Source organism: Ursus maritimus, unplaced genomic scaffold (assembly GCF_017311325.1).
Source record: "Ursus maritimus isolate PB19 unplaced genomic scaffold, ASM1731132v1 scaffold_14, whole genome shotgun sequence".
NCBI classification, from domain to species: Eukaryota; Metazoa; Chordata; class Mammalia; order Carnivora; family Ursidae; genus Ursus; species Ursus maritimus.
The window spans coordinates 20,476,339-20,498,862 of record NW_024423786.1 but is presented as its reverse complement, the minus strand read 5'-3'; the positions used below and the strand labels follow the sequence as shown (position 1 = coordinate 20,498,862).

The 22,524-nt window shown below is 39.3% G+C and overlaps 1 protein-coding gene and 1 long non-coding RNA gene across 6 annotated transcripts in view; one reads left to right on the top strand and one right to left on the bottom strand.

The window, feature by feature from the left end:
* Positions 1–22,524, bottom strand: part of FOXP1 (forkhead box P1) — a 576,958-nt gene that overhangs the window by 343,349 nt on the left and 211,085 nt on the right. The gene's annotated exons all lie outside the window — the stretch shown is intronic.
* On the top strand, positions 4,150–22,122 carry LOC121102484. The gene is made up of 2 exons (XR_005834538.1): positions 4,150–5,675; positions 22,076–22,122. It is a non-coding gene; the product is annotated as an uncharacterized LOC121102484 (long non-coding RNA).

Sequence of the window (22,524 nt, the reverse complement as noted above, 5' to 3'; positions counted from 1 at the left end):
CCATCTGATAAGCTGGAATATGAACTCATCAATCCACCTGGCTGCGATGGTTTAGACAGCTGGAATGATGACCCAGCTAAACACGGAGATCTCCATTCACAAAGTCTAGACCTATTACATGTCAAAGTCCAGGGCTGCCCCAGAGGATCAGAGATCAGGAACTACAAAAACAGCTAGAAACGATTAACAAAATGGTTACAAGCACATACCTATCAACCAAGGATATTAAACAACACGCTACTGAACAACCAATGGGTCAAAGAAGTCAAAATAAAAAAAAAAAATACCCTCAGATAAATGAGAATGAAAATATAACCTACCAAAATGTATGGGATGCAGCAAAAGCAGTTCTAAGAGAGCAGTTCATAGCAACAGATGCCTATCTCAAGAAAAAAGAAAAGTCTCAAACAGGCTAACTTTATACCTCAAGGAACTAGAGAAGAAACAACTAGCCCAAAGTTAATAGAAGGGAGGAAATAACAAAGATTAAAGCAGAAATAAAGAAATAGAGATTTTAAAACAATAGAAAAAAAAATCAATGAAACCAAGAGCTGATTCTTTGAAAAGAAAAACAAATTTGGCGAAACTTTAGATAGACTCACCAAGATAAAAAGACAACTCAAAATCAGAAATGAAAGAAGAGATGTTATAAGTGATAACACAGAAACACAAAAAGATCATAAAAGACTACTGTGAACAAGAGTATGCCAACAAATTGGACAGAAGAAATGGATAAATTCCTAGAAGCACACAAGCTACTAGACTGAGACATTATGAAACCGAAAATCCTAACAGACGGATTACTAGTAAGGAGCATGAATCAATCATCAAAACGCTCCCAGCAAAAGTCTAGGACCAGACAGGTTCACTGGTGAATACAACCAAACATTCAAGGAATTAATACCAATCGTTCTAAAACTCTTCCAAAAAATATAAGAGAAGGGAACTCTTCCAAAGTTGTATTACAAGAATAATTACCCTCATACCAAAACCAGACAGGGATGCCACAAGAAAAGAAGATTACAGGCCAAAATCCCTGATGAACACAGATGTAAAAGTCCTTAATAAAATATTAGCAAACTTCATTCGACAATACATTAAAAGGATCACACAACATGATCACGTGGGATTTATTCTAGGGATGCAAGGATGGTTCAACATCTGGAAATCAAACAATGTGATACACCACATTCACAAAACGAAGGATCAAACAACATATGATCATCTCAATAGAGGCAGAGAAAGCATCTGAAAAAATTCAACATCTATTTACAATAAAAATTCTCAAAAAGCAGGTTGAAAAGTAATAGACTTAACATAATAAAAGCCACATATGGCAAGCCCACAGCTAACATCATAGTCAATGGTGAAAAGCTGAAAGTTTCTCTTCTATGATCAGAAACAAGACAAAAAATTATCATGGCTCACTCTAGCCATGATAATTCAACATAGTATTTGAAGTCCCGACCAGAGCAATTGGGCAAGAAAAAGAAATAAAAAGAAGGAAAGGAAGGAATATCCAAATTAGAAAGGAAGAGGGAACACTGTCAGTATTTGCAAATAACATGATATGATATAGAGAAAATGCTAAAGACTCCACCAAACAACTGTTAGACCTAAGAAACAAATTAAGTAAAGCTGTAATACACAAACCCAATAAACAAAAATATGTTGTGTTTCTATACACTAATAGTGAACTCCCAGAAAGAGAAATTCAGAGAACAATCCCACTTATAATTATATATATAAAAAAATACCTAGGAATAAATTTATCCAAGGAAGTGACAGACCCATATATTAAAAACTACAAGATACTAAGGAAGAAATTGAAGAAAAGAAGGAATACACAAATAATTGCAAAAATATTCCATGTCATGGATTGGAAGAATTAATATTGTGGAAATGCTCATACTACCCAAAGCAATATTCAAACAATCATAAACTTTGTATGGAACCCTGTAAGACTCTAAAAAGCCAAAGCAATCTTGAATAAGAAGAACAAAGCTGGAGGCAAAATGCCCCCTGATTTAAAACTACATTACAAAATTATAGTAAATAAAACAGCATGGTATTAAAAGAAATGAACAAACAAACAAACAAACAAAAGGCAGAAACAGACTCATAAATACAGAGAATGAACTGATGGTTGCCAAAGAGGAGAGGTGAGAGAATGGGTAAAATGGGTGAAGGGAAGTGAGAAATACAGGCTTCCAGTTATGGAATGAATAAAACACAGGAATAAAAGGTACATCATAGGGAATGCAGACAATAGTATTGTAGTGGGGTTGCATGGTGACAGAGAGATCTATACCTGTGACGAGCACAACACAACACAAAGTTTTGTTGAATCACTATGTTGTCCACCTAAAATTAATATAACATGGTATGTCAGCTATAGTTCAATTAAAATAAACGCTGCCAAAATTATAATAAATAAATAAATAAATAAATAAAATGTTTCCACTAAAAATAATAATTAAAAAAAAAAAAAAACCAGTATATAGTATTGGCATAAGATCAGTGGAACAAAGAGCCCAGAATAATCACACAAATAGATGGTCAGTTAATTTATGACAAAGGATCCAAGACTACACAATGGGAAAAGGACAGTATCTTCAATAAATGGTGTTGGGAAAACTGGACAGCTACATACAAAAGAATGAAACTGGAGCACTATCTTACACAAAAATTAACTCCAATGGGTTAAAGACTTGAACGTTAAGACCTGAAAGCACAGAACTCCCAGGAGAAAGCCCAGGCACTAAGCTCCTTGACATAGGTCTTGGCAATAATTTTTTTTTAATCTGACAGCAAAAGCAGAACTAGCAAAAGCAAAAATAACTAAATGGGACTACATCAAACTGAAAAGCTTCTGCTTGGCAAAGAAAACCAACAAAATGAAAAGGTAACTTAATGGAAGAAAGTATTGGCAAATCATGTATTTGATAGGAGCTAATATCCAAAATATATAAACAACTCCTAAAGTCAACAGCAAAAAAGCAAACAATCCAATTAAAAAATGGGCATGGGACACCTAGATGGCTCAGTCGGTTAAGCATCTGACTCTTGATTTCGGCTCAGGTCACCATCTCAGGGTTGTGAGATCGAGCCCCATGTCTGACTCTACGCTGAGTGTGGAGCCTGCTTGAAATTGTCTGTCTCTCTCCCTTTCAAAAAAAAAAAAAATTAAAAATGGGCATAATATCTGAATAGACATTTTTCCAAAGAAGATATATAGATGGCCAACAGGTACATAAGAAGATGCCCTACATCATTAAGCATCAGGGAAATGCAAATCAAACGACAATGAGATATTACCTCACATCTGTTAAAATGAGAACTATCAAAATGATTAGAATTAAAAAGTGTTAAGGACGTGGGAAAAAGGGAACTCTTGTGCACTGTTAATGGGAATGTACATTGAAGCAGCAGGGAGGTTCCTCCATAAATTAAAAACAGACCGACCATATCACCCAGTAATTCCACTTCTGGCTATTCATCTAAAGAAAATGAAAACAACTTAAGTGTCCATCAATGGTTAAGTGGATAAAGAATCTGTGGTACATATACACAATGGAATATTATTCAGCCATAACGAAGAATGAATTCGTGTCATTTGTGACAACATGAATAGACCTTGAGGGCATTATACTAAGCAAAGTAAGTCAGAGAAAGACAAATACCATATGATCTCTCTTATATATGGAAGCTAAAAATAAATACATTTTATACATACACACACAATTGACCCTTGAACAATGCTAGTGCTGGGGATGCTAAAGCCCCACACCCTCAAAAATACACATATTGCTCTTTGCTTCCTAAAAACCTAACTACTAATAGCCTACTGTTGACTGAAGCCTTACCAGGAACAAAAACTGTTGACTGACATGTATTTTGTATATGTACTGTATGCTGTATTCTTATAATAAAGTAAGCTAGAGAAAAAATGTTATTGAGAAAATCATAAGAAAGAGAAAATACATTTACAGTACTATATATTTTTTAAAGATTTCTTTGACAGAGAGAGAGAGAGAGGGAGAACACGAATGGGGGAGGGGTGGAGAGAGGGAGAGACAGAGAATCCCAAGCAGACTCCCCACTGAGCATGGAGCCTGATGTGGGGCTGGATCCCACGACCCTGACATCATGACCTGAGCCAAAACTAAGAGTTAGATGCTTAACTGACTGAGCCACCCAGGCACCCCCTACAGTACTGTACTTATCAAAAAACAGGGTGGGAGTGGACATGGGTGGAGGGTGGGAGAAATGGGTGAACTGGTTTTTGTTTTTTAATTTGAATAAATTGAACACAGTTTCAAAAGTTAGAGGCAGAGGCAAAAGCATAGTTTTTGAATCATCTCAATTCCCCACACAAAAACAGAACAATCGAAGAGCAAAATCAAAAACGCATGGATAAATTTACAACAAAATTAGGTGACTAGGTATTTCCTCAAACACAAAAGTACAAACAGTTGTGGAAAAGCCAACACTAACCACAAGTCCTGGAGATTAGCAACATCTGTGTGGAAAGAAATAAAGGGAAACAACAGGGCAACTGAAGGACTTGAGAAAGAGAACCCCCAAAATTGTAAAGTACTAAATGGAAAGTGTAATGAGCAGAATTAAAACAGCAGCTGAACCTGGGAGGAATTTCTCCCATTCTAATAAGGAGTCAGTACATAGGGCTTACATGAAAAGACTGAAAAGTCTGGAGTAGTCCGGTACATACAATCTCTTAAAATGGAGCTGGTGGGACTTCATTTTAGCACCGGCCCTCACACCCAGGAAAAACTCTGGAAATAGAATCAAAAATGAAAAAGACAGAGAAAATCAAAAGGAAAGAAAGACAAGGTCCAGAAACTGTGGGCAAGGGGAACAGAGTCAAGATACTTTAGAAAGCAGGCCAGTAACCCAGTAGTAGAAACTAGACCAGAAGAGGGAGCTCTATGAAGTCAGAAGAACTATCTAAATCAAGTCCCTAGTAAAAGTTCAGAAAAACTACTTACACATAGAAATGAGCAATAAAAAAATCTGAGATCAAACACTACACAAAGTTATAAGAAAAAGGAAAAGAATAAAAATGAAAGCACATGCCAGAAAGAAATGCCCTAGAGCAGATCAAAACTGTAACCTCCTATTTTAAAATGAGCTAAAAGACATTAGGCAAATGATAAGAAGGCATGAAAAAATAACATAAATCAGAATTAGAAACACTGAGAAATGAGGGAAGAATGAATCTGAAAAAAATCATTTTAAAAAGGGGGCATACAAGACACAAGAACAAAAAAAAATATGATAAATAATGGTTTAAAAGTTAGAAAAAGGGAGGAAATTTCTAAAAATCAAAAAGAAATGACGATAAAAAGGAGTTAAGGGACAGTGTCAAATGCTGAACACAGGTAAAGAAGATCCAACACATAGAAAATAGGAATCCCTAAAAAGAAAATCAAAGGAAGTCCACATACTTAAAACCATAATACGAACGTTCTTGACATTAAAAAAAAAAAAATCTGAGACTCTATGTCAAAAGAGGATACTGGATACTAGAGCACTTTGACCCCAAATGACAAACACCAAAACATACTGCAGTAAAATCACTGTACCTAAGACTTAAGCCAGGGGCTCCTGGGTCGCTCTGTTGATTAAGCATCTGACTTTTGATTTCGGCTCAGGTCATGATCTCAGGGTCCTCATATCGAGCCCTGCATCAGGCTCCGTGCTCAGCAGGGAGTCTGCTTCCCCTATCCCACTCCCTCTCCCTCTGCCCCTCCGCCTGCTCACACAAGCTTTCTTTCTCTCAAATGAATAAATCCAAAAAAAAAAAAAAAAAAAAGGACTCGAGCCAGAAGAAAATGGAGTAAGACAGTCAAGATACTTAAAAATTGTGAACCAACAATTTTACACCCAGCAAAAACTGCCTTTTAAGTATAAAGGGCACAGTAAACTGTTGTCAAAATTCAAGAATTCAGAGAATATAGTTCCCCTGAGTCCTTTCTAAAGAATCTAATAGTAAATGAGCTTTAGACAAAATGACAGAGACGTCAACATAAGGACTACTGTTGACCAATGAATATACTTACAGAACTAAGACTAAAATTGAGTTAAAAGGGGCAAGTATAGTAAAAATAGCTGTATGCTCTGAAAAGACAAGCACAGAAAACCATTAAAAAAAAACAGAGACATTTGGAATAGTATATAGAAAATGTTTAACTCTTTTTGGCAATTATTATTGGAGGTTGTAGTACTGGTATTGTTATTCTGAGACTAATATGTGTAAGATGGATAAATAAGCAAATTAGTAATTATGGGATATTCTAATTCTACCATCCTCCATATTCTTTTTTTAACTGAACTGTAATTGACATACAATGTTATATTAGTTTTAGTACAACATATTGATTCAATAATTCTATACATTACTTAATGCTCACCACTCCATATTCCTGAAAACCTGGATTCTCAGCATGGAAGAAAGGCTATAAATATGTAACAGATAAGAAGCTAATTAAAAGCCCTCTAATCCTGAATGTGAAACAGAAATATCAATGTGAATTCATGAGACCTAGACACAATGATCAAGACACAATGACCAAATCAGCAACAATGAGCATTAGCACTAAGCAAACGGTCTTGAAACATAAATCTCCACTAAAGAAAGTAAGTTTTCTTAGACAGATGGCCTATTTCAGTTCTCAGGCAAGAAATTTACAAAGTGAATCTGCTATTGTCATAGCAGTGAGCAAAGAAACTCCCAAAGACTAGCAGGATCTTCTCAGGAAGACCAAGGAGCTAATGTAAAGAAGTTCCATGATCAAAGGCGGACGCTCTTCAACAAAAATAAGAAATGTTATGGATCAAAACTAACATTTAAACTCATGGTTTAGAAAGATATTAAAATTTACTGGTGGCTTTCACAGAGTAACGTGGAACCAATTCATTATTTTGAAAACTGGCAAACAGAGGGGAAGGAAGCAAGCATTTATCCCCTATTTCCTATACGAACATTTCCACTGGCTACCCAAAGAGTAAAATTACAAACGTATTCCAGCTAATAAACAGAATTAGAATATCACCATTTTGCAGCTCCCAGTGAATTAATGGATCTGGGCAGTGAGCACTAATGACTGTTACCATCACAAAAAGAAAGACAATAAGATATCATTGTCACTCCTGAACGAAAGAACATAACACGACTTAGAGTCTTGCCAAAGGATCACACATAAGCCTCTGGGTCCAGCCGCCAACCTGTAGGAAATATAGAGGGCAGAGGAATGCGTGAACTGAGGATGCAATCAGCAAAATCAGACTCTTAGAAACTCTACAGCTCAAATGATCAGGGTCCTCCAAAACGTAAAGTGCAGAGAAAAGAACAGAGGGAAAACTTATAAACTAAGAAACTTAAAAAGATGTATCGATTTAAAAAAAGGAGGGGGCAATAATAACTCTGGTGTCTAAGGATGCACATGTAGGTAATAAAACAAACAAACAAAAACAAAAGGAAGTGATTCCTAAATGTACTGGTTATCGGGGTGCCTGGCTGGCTCAGTCAGGAGAGCACTCAACCCTTGATCTCAGGGTCGCGAGTTCAAGTCCCACTTTGGGCGTGGACCTTACTTTAAAAAAAAACTAATAAAAGTACTGGTTACTTTTGGAAGCGGCTATTAGGGGGTAAGGCATGTGAGATGGTTGGGTGGCTGGGAAACTTCCATATCTTGACTCGAACAGATGTTACAAAGATAGCCGCCTTAAAACAAGTGACCTATAAATATATACGTGTATATGAATGTTGTCCAATACAATGATCACTAGCCTCTTGTGCCTATTAGGGTGTAAATTAATTAGAACTAAATACAATTTAGTTTCTCGGCCATCCTAGACAACTTTCAAGAGCTCAGTAGATAGTGGCTACCTTTTAGGCAGTGCAGAAATAGGACACATTGTACAGAACCAGTTGTGTGTGTGTGTGTGTGTGTGTGTGTGTGTGTGTGTTTGGGTGGTTTTCTATAATTGTATTTTACTTATAATAAAAATTTTAAAGAACATGCCCTCAAAATACATTACCCAAGTGCATTTATTTGAATTTATTTCAAATAATGAATATTGGCTCATCTTTGAAGCAATGGCTAAGGGCACACACCTTCCAGAAAAGAGATGAAACCAATTTATGGCATTATGTAGCAGGGACTCAATGAGTCCAATGGATCTGATTTAAAGTTACTGGAATGAGAAACTTTCATCTCAAGGGCAATGTACTCGTGCCTAGAAAAGGTTAATAAGCTCTTCTTCACTATGGATTGATAACCGATCATTCCAATTATCATTAAACATTTATTAGACATTGGGAGCAGACAGGGCTATGGCAAAATAGGGCAGCAGAGTCCCTGCCAAATGGACACTCCAAACAAGGCACTTAAGATATGTAACCCAATTACAAAAGGAGGACGAGGGAAGCGCTCCTTCCCCCGAGCTGGAGATCCTTAGGTCAAACACATCACACCTCAGTACTATTGCTGAGCTCACAGTGAGGATGAAGGAGGAAGTTCCTTTGAAGAGATTCGAAGGAGGGATATGAAAGCAAAAAATAAAAGGTTGGCCAATGGAGTCATAAAATGTTTTCAAGCAGAGCAAATGACTTAAGAGAAATGGAAGGCTAGACGTTCACACAGATCAAAGGGAGAGCTACAAAATATGTTACATAATAGAGCGAGGGCCTGAAAAGAAATAATTTAGAGGTCAAAATAGAGAATCACAGAGAAGCAATGTATAAAAAAGGCAGGGTGTCCACTAATCCTCTCCAGTTGTTAGCAGGTCAAGGGTCAGGGCTATGGAAGAGGATAATTATAAAGGAGGCATTTGGAATAAACGAGAGAAAAGGGAGGAAAGAAACATCTTAACTACAAAGCACCCTTCCAACTGGGTCTTTAATTATCCAGGGGGAATATCAATATTTTCCTTAAAATCATGTAATGGGTGGTAAAACACAATGAGGAAAAATACAAGACTAAGGAGCCTGTGACCCAGTGTAATAAAAAGGACACAGACGTGCATTCACCATTAAAAGGTGTGGAAAATCCATAATCCCAAGTTACACTTTGGTAGTCACACAAGGTACCACACACCAAAAGGCAGGCCAGCTTTGAGTCAAGCTAAGAGAAGCCCATCTAGAAAATGATGCCAGAATGGGTTAGCACATGATCAGAAAAAGAGGAAAACCAAAAATCAACAGGACCTACCTTCCCCCTCTTATTCCAATCTGAGCCTTTCAATCTCACAAAGTCCATCGTATGCTTGCGTGTGTCTGGATCTGATCCAAAGGGTCTGTACAAGCTCTCTCTTACATTTTATTCTATCAAGAAAGATTTGGCAACTGAAATCTATTATGATGTCAAAAGGTAGCTGACAACATAAAATGTATCCCACTGAGCTGATGCCGTACATGGCTAAATTTACAACAACAGGAGTATCATAAAAATTATAAGAACTGCAAATTAACCACTGATTTCTAGTTCCCGGACATAAATAATGGTAAGGACCTGGACAACTTCCAACATCTTCACCACTGTTTAATTTGTCAAAATCTATCAAGAGCATTTCAACCACAGACCTGTCCTCTAAGGTACATTATCATTCCCACGCTTAGATTAGCCTCGGTGGCAGCCCAAGTCAGACTGCATAATTACGAAGACTCCATCAGGATCCTTCTCTGGCATTTGTAAGTCCTCAACGTGGCAGTAGCTCACTCTTCCTGAAGTACCATTCTTACTCTCAATTAGTTATTTAAGATCATTTAAAAATTTGGCTCTAATTTTGTGAGCTATGTCTGTGCTTTCAAAATTAGTCCCTCATTACAGTGTTAAGGTTCCTACTGGGCTCAAATTAGCAAGATTTTCTGTTTACTTCCTATTTGTGAACCAGGAAGGCTGGTAGCAGTATGGTGCTGGAGTAGTTAGCTGACAGCTGTTGGGAAACCCAGCAGGTAGGGAGGTCACACGTTGGGGAAAAAAATAAAAAAATGACAAAAGACAGTAATTCCTTTCTCAGAGAAAGTTAAGATACAGAACCGCACGGCTTCCTCCACTAGTCATCAACTCTATGGACTATTCAGAGAGATGACAAGAAAAGAAAATGCCTTTAACATACATGTAAAATCTCTTCAACCACACTGCATTTCACTCCTAGTGAATTCAAAAGCAATGGCTTAACTATGACATCACTCACTGATGAACGCGAAAACGTGGTAAAGGATAATAAAATAGCAAAAGAAACAGAGAAATCAGAGATAAGTGCCTTTTACAAAGGTACTCAGCGAGGAATGATCTTTTAGGTATAAGCTGTGGGGGGGGGGTGTTGTGTGGCATGTGTGTGTGTGTGTGTGTGTGACCGCACCCCTGCTTCTCCAACTGACATATGTCTAGAACAAATTTACAATACTGTTGAAAAGAAAAAAAATAAATGTTTGGCCCTAACAGTGTTAGCAAAGACAATCAGAGGGCAGTATCATGGCTGAAGTAGAAGCTATATATGCATTTGTGCAGAAACTAAGCAGTTCTAACGCTATGATTAGTCCTGATACAATGAGTGTAGGGAGATGTTCGATAGATACTAAGTAAATCTAGCATACACTACTTGAGCCCAAATTGGTTTATTTCACATTTCTGCATTTGGGGGGAAAAGCAATTTCTGTACGACAGATGCACCTGGAGTTTGCCACGCAGCCTACACACAGAAAGGGCTGTAGAGTCATAGATTTAGAAACAACGAGAAAATTGCATTTGATGCTTATTTGCTAAAAAAAAAAAACCAAAAAGCATATTTTCCCCCATGGAACACGTTTGCATTCAGTTAGTCCATGTCTACACAGGTAAGTGAAGAGTAGATATGAAAAGCTGAATTACATCTGGGTCAGTCAAAGCCCCCAGTCACTTGCTACTGAAGATAATGTTGGTTTGGCCTCAGCTGGACCCTACTGGTCACTTACAATAATAAAATACATGCGATGAATAAGCCATCAATCCTCCATTTCTCTTTACATGTGTAAATGTGGCCTAACGCCTCCATCAATGTCAGAGAGCTGCCCTATTATAATGCTAAGCTTTTTCATCAGCGTGGTATTCTTTTTAAACTCTAAAACTCAACAAGAGTACTCTTTTTTGGTCTCCTCAAGAAAGTCTTTACTTAAAAACAGAGCCCCAGAAAACATGACGCAAAAACTAACAGGAAGGAAGGGAGGAACAGACAATTCAACAAAACAGCTGGAGAATTCAATACCCCATAACAGTAATGGATGGAACTATCGGAAGAACAGCTAGGGAACAGAAGACATGAATGACACAAAGAACCCAATAAACCTAGCAGACGTCTACAGAGAATCCCACCCAGCGACAGAATACAGACTTTTCTCAAGTGCACATGGGATATTCTCCAGGATTATGGCTTGTGACCATAAGATAAGCCATAAAACAGACCTCAATAAGCTTAAACGATGGAAACAATACAAAGTATGTTCTCCAATTACAAAGAAATGGAATTAGGAACCAATAACAGAAAGAAGTTGGAAAATTCACAAATATGTGGAAATCAAACACACCCCTAAATAACCAGTGGGCCAAAAAGAAATTAGCAAATATTTTGAGACGAATGAAAAAAAAAAGAAATAACATGTCAAAACTTACAAGATACAGGTAAAGCCATGTTCAAAGGGAAAGGTGTAACTGTAAACACCCTTACTAAAAAAGAAGAACGCGTTCAAATACACAAAGTCTTAGTTTGAGTTAATCCAGCCCCATTCACGATTCCATCGATATATCTCAGAGCTTGGTTTTTCCAGCCATAATACCGAGCACCTTCTGCAACAATCATCTTTACTCAGTAAAGACAGAAGTTTGAAGTTTTGTTATAGAGAACACCATGTTATTTGTCCATGGAAGCTTTGAGTAGATTCTCTTCTTAATAATTTCCTAAATGAGGAAACAGACAAATTAGAAGACACAGCTTTAAAACTTAGATTTCTGTATTTGTATCTGGTAGTTTTTCTGATACACAAATAACTAGCCTTGTGAATGTAAACTTTTCGTGGCTTATCATATTTACATGCTGCCAACCAGTAAATGCTTAGCTTACTATTATCATCTTTCTTAATACATATCCACACACATCTCCATGTACATACCAGGAATGACAAAATCCCATTATGAAACTGCTCCCAACTGTCAGACCAATGCCGTCCAAGATAAATAATCACCAATCTATCAAGAACTGAACAGGTGAGGGGGGAGGGAGGATGGTGTGGATCATGATAAGGAAGAGAAAACAGGAGAAGCAAGGATGCATTTTGGTTCCTAAAACTACATCAAGCTATGGGAGGCCACACATTACCACCTGGGTGAACTGAGACTGCCTCTAGAAAGATAATGGAGCAGAGATCATCTTCTTGCTAGTCAAGTGATCTGAAAGAGCAAAGAGGTGAATAATCTGGATTTCAAAAGCAAACAGACCTCAATTCAAGTGTAAAATCTGCCATTTTTTAAGTTTAATTTTGAAAGAACTGTAGACTTATCAGAAGTTGTAAAAATAATACAGGACCAGGAAACTGGCATGGGTACGTTACCATTAACTAGACTATAGACCTTAATCGGTTTTGTCTGCTTTTTCTGCAATCCCAGGCAATTTAACACAGCTAACCCCTCTGATCCTCAGTTCACTCGTCCAAAACATGGTGATAAGAGTGTCTACACTTCACAGTATTTAAAAGGATTCCATGAAACAGGGCTAGCATACTGCTTGCAACAGTAGCTGATACACAGCAAGAGCCTGATAAACGGTCACATTATAATTATCAAATGAGGCTTTGGGGATTTCTAGGTCTACTCTCGCTCTTTCCTTGGGGCCTTTCCTACTACCCACTAATAATGAGATGGCATCTGCCACCATTTACAGTTTGAGCTCAGAGGACAAAAACACTAAAAAACCAAAAATGTAGCCTACAACAAGGATCGAAAGAAAATCCAACTCAAAATTCCATTTTCTTGTGGACATATCTTGATTTTCTTTCTTTCTTTTTTTAACTTCATTTATCCAACAGCAAAATGACTCAGTTACTACCAACAACGCCTTCTGAGGTCTTTGGAGGAAAAAGGAGTGCACTAAAATAACTGAACCTGAAACTGACATCCAAGAATAATCTGATACTTGAAATGGCTTTGCTTCCCCTTTTCTTTGGAAGGGTGGGGTAGGTTTTTGAGTGTATATATAAGTGTATATATATATATATATATAATATATGTATTTTTTAAAATATATATGATATATGTCACACTTTTTCTAATATAAGTTTTTAAATATTAATTAGATTATTTTTAATCACACAGATTGAACACAAGCCTGGATCCACCCTGCTACACTTTCCAAACCTACTTGTATCAGCGCTCAAGGGAAGCAACACTCTTTAAGAGGCATGCTCTCTAATAGGTCTTAGCCAGCCAGACCTCTATGTAGATGTCCTTTTTGTGCAGCTGAGAAAGAACTGCACATACAAACAGTCCGTTCAAGGCACAATCAGGATTCTCCAATCTGGGGGCTATCACACACTCGCGTCAACTATCTATGTGAGCCCATCCAAGATGCCTCTGGCTTTGGCACTGCAGACATATGCCAGTACCCAGAATGCTCTGGGCCCTATCTCCTTCACAGCAACGTTTTCAGGACACAAGTGTTCAATTTATAATGGGAAAGAAGAACTTTGCTGAATTTCCCCCCAGCTTTGACATTTCTAAACCTTGAGAATAGATGAATCAGAAACATCAAGGATTTTTTTTTTTTTTGGTTCTTTTTCTTTTTTTTCTATTCTCTTTTCTTTTTAGGAAATTAGCTGCATTTTCAAAACGTGCCACCCACAAATAGTGTGCAACACTAAAAGTGTCTGCTCTGTTTCTCTCAACAGACATTATTTAGAATCCATTCCAAGGACAGATAATATGTCCGTGAATCAACCAAACAGCTAGAGTAGGCATCTTTGGTTCATTTTATTTTATTCTTTATTCTTTGGTTCATTTTAATACACAAACGTCTCTTCCAATCTCCTAAAGTCAGACCAAATGAGAATCGCATTTTGATAGTTGGAGCTCTGATTTCAGATCAGGGCAGGCATCTCAAACCAAGCCATCTCCAAGGAAATCACTTAGTGTTAACTAAGATCATAGGAAAATAATTTAACAAATACAGGACTGGATCCATTCCAATCACCACATGTATCAATTAGCTAGCCTACCGAACTTGGTTTCCCACTCCCAAGATTTATTTTTAACTGGATCCAAGACTTGGGGAAGTGGGGAAGGCAACTTGTTTCATAAGATATACCACAAGGACCAAAACCTACTCTCCCACCTGAATGAACAAGATGTCTTTAACTCTGTGGGCCCCTGGCCCCTGTCCGGATCTAGCTCCCTCTTTTTCAACATGAACATATGTTTTCCTTAAAATTACTTCTTTTTTCCTACCCTGGTGTTATGCAAGATCCCTGCTTATTTTGGCATTGGAAACAAAATAAGAAGAGCCACCCAGAGTTCTCCATTCCAAAGGGAGGAGCTTCCCAAGAAAAGCAAAGCTTTGCTGTTGCATTTCCTTTCAGCACGGCGAAAGAGCAAGCGGTATTCTTCGGCGTGGAAATTCAGTCCAGATGAGGGAGCTGCTCCTGAGACACCTATTAAACCATGAATGGCAAGTGCAGGCAGGGGCTGCCTAAACGTTCATGATCACTCAGAGCTTGTAAAACACAGGAACTGGCAATAGAAACAGACAGACACACAGACAGTGAGGCCTGCAAGCGGGCCTAATATGCCATCAGAAAAGGCACTTTTCAAACACGAAATAGGAAGAAAGGCTATGCCTTCTCTTTCAGAGGTAGTGCAGCCCAAACCAAACTCTCCCATCAAGAAGCGAACCTTGACTTTATTTCCAGAAGGAAGTCCTCGCTAAAATGGCCATCAAGCCGAGGTGAAAGCTTTGAAAGCGAAGGGACTGACGTGCTTATAGAAGGAAAACAAAGAGGGGCTTGCAGAGAGAATATGGGTTTCGATGAGGAAGGACGACCGCCAAAATCAGTGTAAGAAGTAAGCGCTCACAGAATAGATCACTGTGAGCAGAGCTCTCCCGCAGATGTCGGAGGGAGTGAGCTAAGCCTCACACTTGGAAAGGTTGTGTGCCTGGAGCCATGATATATAAAGTAAGACCCAAGCGCCAAAGTTTTGATTTAGCCAAGCGAACGTGGCTGTTTTTGTTGGGTGGAAGAGGCGTTTTTTTCACTGAGCAAAGAATTACGGTAAACATCTGCTCACCGTGACCACAGAAGGTGGTTGTTTTCATCCAAGGTCATTTTAAAGGACTAAATGTAATTAATAAAACCACACAGTAAGAGTATCCAACCGTCCAAAGCGTCTGCTCACTTCTACCCACAGGCCTATTTATTAAAACAAGCCATCGAGAAAGTTTCTCGACGTTGCCATTGCTACTTCTTGGGGACCACTGGTGGGGGGAAAGTAACCTCTATCTCGCAGGATGCTTGAAAATACACATGAATGTCACTCCTTAACGCATCCCTTACGCCGTGGTTTCCCAGAGGGTTCTCTTGGTCTACTGGCGAGACTTTATTATCATACACATATCATGGAGGTAAGTAAAACCCCATTTAAAAAAAAAAACACACAAATTAATGTTCTAATGGATTTACTTCACACGAAGAAGTCCCAGAGTACATCTCTCTGTCAAGCTATCTCTTTTGAAAGTGAGTATAAGAATTCATATACTCCAAAATGGTTTCGGTTTTTAAAAATTCCTTATTTGGTTCGTTCTTTTGGAAGGAATGGGGAGGTAGGGAAACCAGTGGAAAACTGAATTATTCAGGCTGACTGTCGCTCAAATCTGTCAAATTAGAGCTCAAAACATCACTTTACCTCTGAACAACCAGCCATGAGCCCCTCCACAAAAGGAGAGTCATCTACGGTTATTATTAAATGTTCCCAATTAGGAGAACATAATCAAATTCATAAAACACCAACTTCCCTTCTGAGCTAAGCGAACCTCTCTACCTACAACATCAGCAAGGTTTTCTAGATTTAGAAAAGGCAGTTTTGCATAAACCACCACCATGGAATGAATAAAGCTAAAGAACTAATAAGGTTTCCTGTTTCTAACCCTCTGGTCATGTCAGTATGATCGATCAACAAAATACTAAGTTCACTGAACCTCAAAAATATTTTCTCTCTTTGCTTTCTCTTCTTCCCATGGAACCAGAGCACAGAAATTCATAAAGGTCAGACTTCAGCAAGCTTACTGAAAAAATAAATATTAAATTTATCAACTCTATTTTTTCTCGTGATTATAATCATCGGCAAGGTGCCGGCTGTTAGAGCCATTCTAAGAGCAGCTTAGGAGCCAAGGGGGGTGGGAGGTCGTCAGTGTTTCAACTTTGCCCACCATCGGTCTTGAACACCTAACTATTAAACACCTCCTGGGTGCCGGGTACTGAGTGCTGTGTGTGCGTGTGTATGTGTGTGCATGCGCACACAAGGGTCCGTGTGTAGAGCAGGGGGGGAGTGAAGGGTGAGGCGTTATCTTCCAAATGCTACTGGTATCTGATAGAATCTTGAAGGGTAATTAACACAAACTTCAGAGCCGGCCAAATTCAGAAAATTAGGGTGTTCGTTTTCTCATTTTCCACAAGGCTGAGTGTTATGTGCTAAGAAAGGAAAGAAGGGAGGCAGAGCTGGAGAAAGCAAGCAAGGGTTTGATACCCCAACTGCCCTCGTGACGATGAAGCCGAAGACAAGGAAGGAAAGGGACTGCAAAGGCCCAATCCTATTTAGTAACTGTCAATGCCTTCGGCTGTGAAAGGGAGCGAGCCTTAACGTAATCCACTAATTCCCCCCAACACAGTCGAATTCGTGTGTACAGGCGTCTGGGTGGCTCAGCCGTCAAGCGTCTGCCTTCAGCTCAGGGCGTGATCCCGGCGTTCTGGGATCGAGCCCCACATCGGGCTCCCCCGCTGGGAGCCTGCTTCTTCCTCTCCCACTCCCCCTGCTTGTGTTCCCTCCCTCGCTGGCTGTCTCTCTGTGTCAAGTAAATAAATAAATCTTTAAAAAAAAAAAAAAAGAATTCGTGTGTACAATCAAGCCCAGTATCAGAGGCCCCTGTGGCCCAAATTGGAAGGTTAGCATGTACCCCCACACTAATGGATGCATAAACAAAAATGTGTTGTACCCATATCTGTATCATAGAGGGATGAAATCAGCTATCATTTTGAAGCTTTAAAAGAAAATTCCAAGCTTTTAAGTATATTCCTGGTGAAAGATAATGTGATGAGTGTCATAATAAAAAAATAACTTCGTAGAAGGAAATGATTCTTTACCCCTTTTAAATTTTCCTTACGAAGTGCATCATTTTAACCTAATGCATTTCCACATACTTATCCATAAATGTAAATTTGTTTTGATAAAATGAAGAGCCTTTTAATCCAAATTGCACAGTGATGCTTCTACACTGATCTGTTATAACTTAGTAATCAGAGTTAACAGACTGCCTAATTAACCAAGTCATCATTTGCCAAGATCCAAATATGGGATGAATTGTGGGCCAAGGAGAAAATATGATGGACATGAAAATTATTAATTCAGGGAAGCATTCAAAGCATGTGGAGTTAAAGTTCTTTGCTAAATCTCACCATCTTTAATATCCTTAATTTTTATAATATAAGTAGCGTGCAAATAAAAAATATATTACAAGATACACAGAAAAACATTTTTATTTATTTTTTCAGAAAAACATTTTTAAATCAACTGGTTATTAGTTAGTGATATAATTACTTTCAAAGCATTTGACAACCTATGAGGTGAAAATCATAGATGTCTTCTGATAATAACATCCAGTGACATCCGGTGAGTGCCTACGAGGTGCCAGCACCATTTTCAGTGCTTTATAGAGATCAGGATGTTTATTCTCTACATGAACCCTAATTCTTTGGAAGGTACTATTTTTATCTTGAGGTATCAGATAGGAGAACTGAGGTTCAGAATATTTTTTGCTCAGCAGAGTGCATGAATAAACAAACAATATCCAGTCCTTTCAAAAGTCTTAGGGAAGTGTTATTAAGAATTCTATAATTATATTGACCCAAATTTTTACCCACAGAAGCTTTATCTATTCATTTATTATATACTCAGGAGGAGACAGGACATCGGGGTAACTTCTAACATGCCATGGGGGTGGCCCGTACAAAAACCTTCTGCGTCACCAACTTGCCATCCCTATCACTAACATAGTAGTATGTCCTAAAAGATGTGTAGTTTAACTGGGCTTCGATACTGTATAAGCCAATAGATGTCCCTAGATAACTGAAATCTAAGTCCATGTATATGGTTTAATCCTAGAAGAGATGGTAAATCCACCAGTCCAGAAGTATTCTTGCAGCCCCTATATCACTGGATTATAATGGACCTTTTCATCCACCTTGCAGATATAAATATGTTGAAATCAAGGATCTTGCTTTAGGACCTAGAATAGTGACCGATGGTACATGGATGGTTGACCAGAAGGATAGACAGGAAGAACACAGCAATGAATGAACTCCAGGCTCCTAGAGGGACACAGACATAGTAATATTTCTGAGCCAGTGCTTACCTGCAAGGTAGTGAACGCCATTAGAGATGGCCAGTTAATTGGGCAGACAGCTTCAAGGGGAAAATTTCACATGATATTCAATCACGCATAGCTGGGCTAGGTGATATTTAAAGGTTCCTTCCAACCCTATAATCCTATGTATTTATGGTGCCTTGAGCACTGTGCCTTCCTTATAGGACACATATGCACAGTCTATCATCCCAGAATTCTGCCCCCTTGTTCGGAAACCAACACCCTCTTCACCCACTTTCCATTGCCTTGTGTAGGCTGAATGCCATCCATCACTCTTAAGAGAAGCATGTGACCCACTCAAGGCCAAGTACACCTTCACACCTCTCCCCACCCACTCCTGCTCCAGCCCCAGAGACTGCTGCAGTGACAGGCGCATGGCACACACTGGACCAATCACAGCACCAGGAAGATCTAAATTCTATGAGAGCTACTACGACTCATGAGAAGAGATTTCTTTCTGTTGGAGCTGCTATGAAAACAGACTCATGAATGGTTATCATACCACAAGTTGGTAAACGCCTACACGAATGAATCCAACACAGAACATAGCACAGCCAAGAGACTGAGAGGAGACTTACTAGCAAGATCTGAACTCCTTGGTCCAGATGTTCCAGAAGCTAGTTCCACCATCTGACTTTTCAGCATCATGAGTCAATTAAATCCCTTTTGTCCCTATACTCCTCACAAGTAACCAGGGAGACCTAACAAACAGGAGACTCAGTATTTTAAGACACAGACATGTTGAAAATGACCTGCTGCTTGTGTTAAAAAGGATACACCGATACCTCCAACTCCTTAAGTAAAAATGTTTTTATTCGTGGTCCCTTGCAACTGGCTTTTAGATATTTCTACAAGCCTAATATTTTACTCTATGTTTTTAAAACTCTAAGTTAATTTTTATTTTTGAAGGTCTAAGTCCTTGGCATACAGCCTACAAACCTGTAATTCTACCAAGTAACTGAAGACCTTCTAACTTTGTTAGCCAGTGTTTCCTCTAAGGATCCCAGAGCTTCACCCTCATAAATAAAAAGCCTTCCAGGTGAGTGTATCCCAAGAACGAAAGGGACATTCTGAACCGCTTGCTGGGAAAACACCCCAGGTTCCAGGCCTGCTGCTTTGGGAAGGAGACCCTTTCACTTGCCACACTTTTTCACACAGGTGATTGAGCGGAACAAATCAATTGTTCGGTGGTCAGAGGCTAATAAGAAATAAAACGAGGGCTACAGAGATGAGGTTAATTAGAATAATGTACCAGAGAAAAATGACTCAAAGATCTAGAGAAAATGTCTTAACAGACACATCCAACTGGAGCTAGAAGGATGCCAATTAAGTGGTTGTCCCTGTTCCTAATCGTATTGGGACATACTTTTATTTCCCATAGCTCTTGTACCAGCAAAAAAGAATTAAAGCATTTGGAAAAGTCTAGTAAGATCAAACAGGGCCTGTGAGGTGGCACTGAAGTGTAAAGGCTCAACGTGCAGCGTACGAGCAATCCCCGAGTGGAAAATTCACGCTGAAATAAAACAATGCCCGCACCCCAACGCCCGTGAGAAACATCTCCATGAGGGGGACCATACGGCACGGTGGTGAAGAGCCCCGGCACCAGACGGACAGGGCCTGGGTTCCAGTCCTGGCTCTCCCTCTGATAAGCAAAGATGCGTGAGCCACGAGTCACTTAACCTCACCATGCCTCTGTTGTCCGATCTACGGAACAGATTTTTAGAACTGAAACGCTCTCGTAGAGTTTTTGTGCATCAATATGTACGTGCTTGGAACCACGGGTGGCACAGAGTAAAGTCTGACAGTAGCTGATAGAGAGTCGACTTCTCACACACTCGCGTCATTCTCTCAAACAACTGCTGTTCGTCGGGATTTCTCAAGACGAGCTTCTTCTTGAGTTTTGAAAACCCTCCTTCTACCTCTCCTTCCTTTTTAAGGGAGAAAGAGGAAACTCTGCAAGCGGAGACAGGCGATCACACCAAGTGTAAGTTCTTCCAGGCATGTGTATCTCTGTAAAGCCGAGAAGTCCTCTGCCCGGCTTATGCTAGGAGTAGAATTTCAGGAAACTGCCGCGTTTGAGAAGCGGGCAGGGACTGGAAGAATGGATTTGTGTCACTACTAATGAATGATTTAGGACAGATACGGACAAAAGCGAGGCATGGTCTCTCTGGATGAGAACGTACCCCGAGAAGGGTTTATTGATGGTAAGAGTTAGCAGTGAGACATTCAACTCCCGACACCGTAAGCAGACCCACCTGGCACGGAGAGACTGCCCCACCAAACCGCACCCAGACAGGCAGCAACAGTTCAAAACAGCAGAGAAAAAGCCCTCAGAAAGCTCCTAATCTCTCCCGCTGATACTCAGGCACCCGGGTATTAAGAAGAGAGCAGCACAAGAGCTGAGTCACACTGCCAAGCCTCCCATGTCAACGGCGCAAATCAAGTCTCGCCTTACACAGATCGGTTTCCCCTTTCGTGATTATTGTTTTAGTTTCCGAAATGATATTTGGAGACAGGGGTGTTCCATGTTTTTGGAGATGTGAGAAAGCCACTCTGAAGGCTGTCATGTGCCTGATCAAAGTTTCTCCTGAATCCTTAGCCTCGACTGAAACTGAATTTTAGCTTTTTCTTTACTAAAAAGACTATCAGGAACCAAAGGGGATGCTTTACACTGTATTTTAATCGGGTTCTTTTATGTTTTAGAAGTTGAGAGGGTATACAATAGGAGTTAATAAAATTAATGGCTCTCTTCATTTCTTCGATAACCCTGGCCATTCCATAAATCATGTAAATAAGAGTATGTGATGGGATATACTTCATCTTTTGCCACCAAAATGTTATGGGATACAGAGACTTGCTCCAGCTTCCACACAATAAATGCACAAAGAACACACGCACTGAAAAAACAAAAGAGCAACAACAGGCAAGCCTCCTTAAGCAGGTGGAAGAAACCAGAGTTCACAATGAAAGATATTTACATCCAACTCCCTTCAACCTATGCAGACTTGAGTTTCATGCAAAAAAGAAGCATGCGAATTTTCAGGAGAGATGCACCAAGTGTATACTTTTTTAAAAATGAGGATTTACAGGAAATTTAAGACACAGTCTCTCATGAGGCAGATCAAACCAGCTCTGATTAACTTACAGACAAAACACATCCCCAACCTGGTATCTTTAGGACAGTGGAGCATCCTGAACTCCAAATTTCTTTCTTTCTTTTTTTTTAAAAAGAGAAGGACAGGGGAGGCGGGGAGAGGGAGAAGGAAAGAGAGAATCTTAAGCAGGCTCCACATCCAGCATGGAGCCCAACGTGGGGCTCCATCTCATGACCCTGAGATCATGACCTGAGCCGAAATCAAGGATCAGAAGCTTAACTGACTGAGCCACTCAGGCGCCCCCGAACTCTGAATTTCTAAGGTTTTCTGGATGTGGGTCAGGCACCAAACAACAACCTTCCCAGCATTTTAGGTTTATAATCTGTATTATCCAAAACTGGTTATAAACATCCAAGAGTCAACACATCAACAATGAATATAAAACAGATCAACCTACTTGTGTTCATTTTGCACTTTTTAAAGTGAATTCAGTGCAAGAAACAGGAGCACATTAATCGGGAATCAAGGCTCTTCACCATCTTTACCCGTCTTTTTCAAAAATACTGCAGGACAGTGCAATGAGTTTGTCAGCATACCTCCCAAACCCTTTGCTGTTCTTTCTAAACCGACAGCATCATTATCTTGTTCCAGACTCTGTGCAAAGTACTGCATGAGTCTCATCTCATTTAATCCTTGCAATAATACTACGAGTGAGGTGATGCTATACCCATGGCTCAGGTAAGTA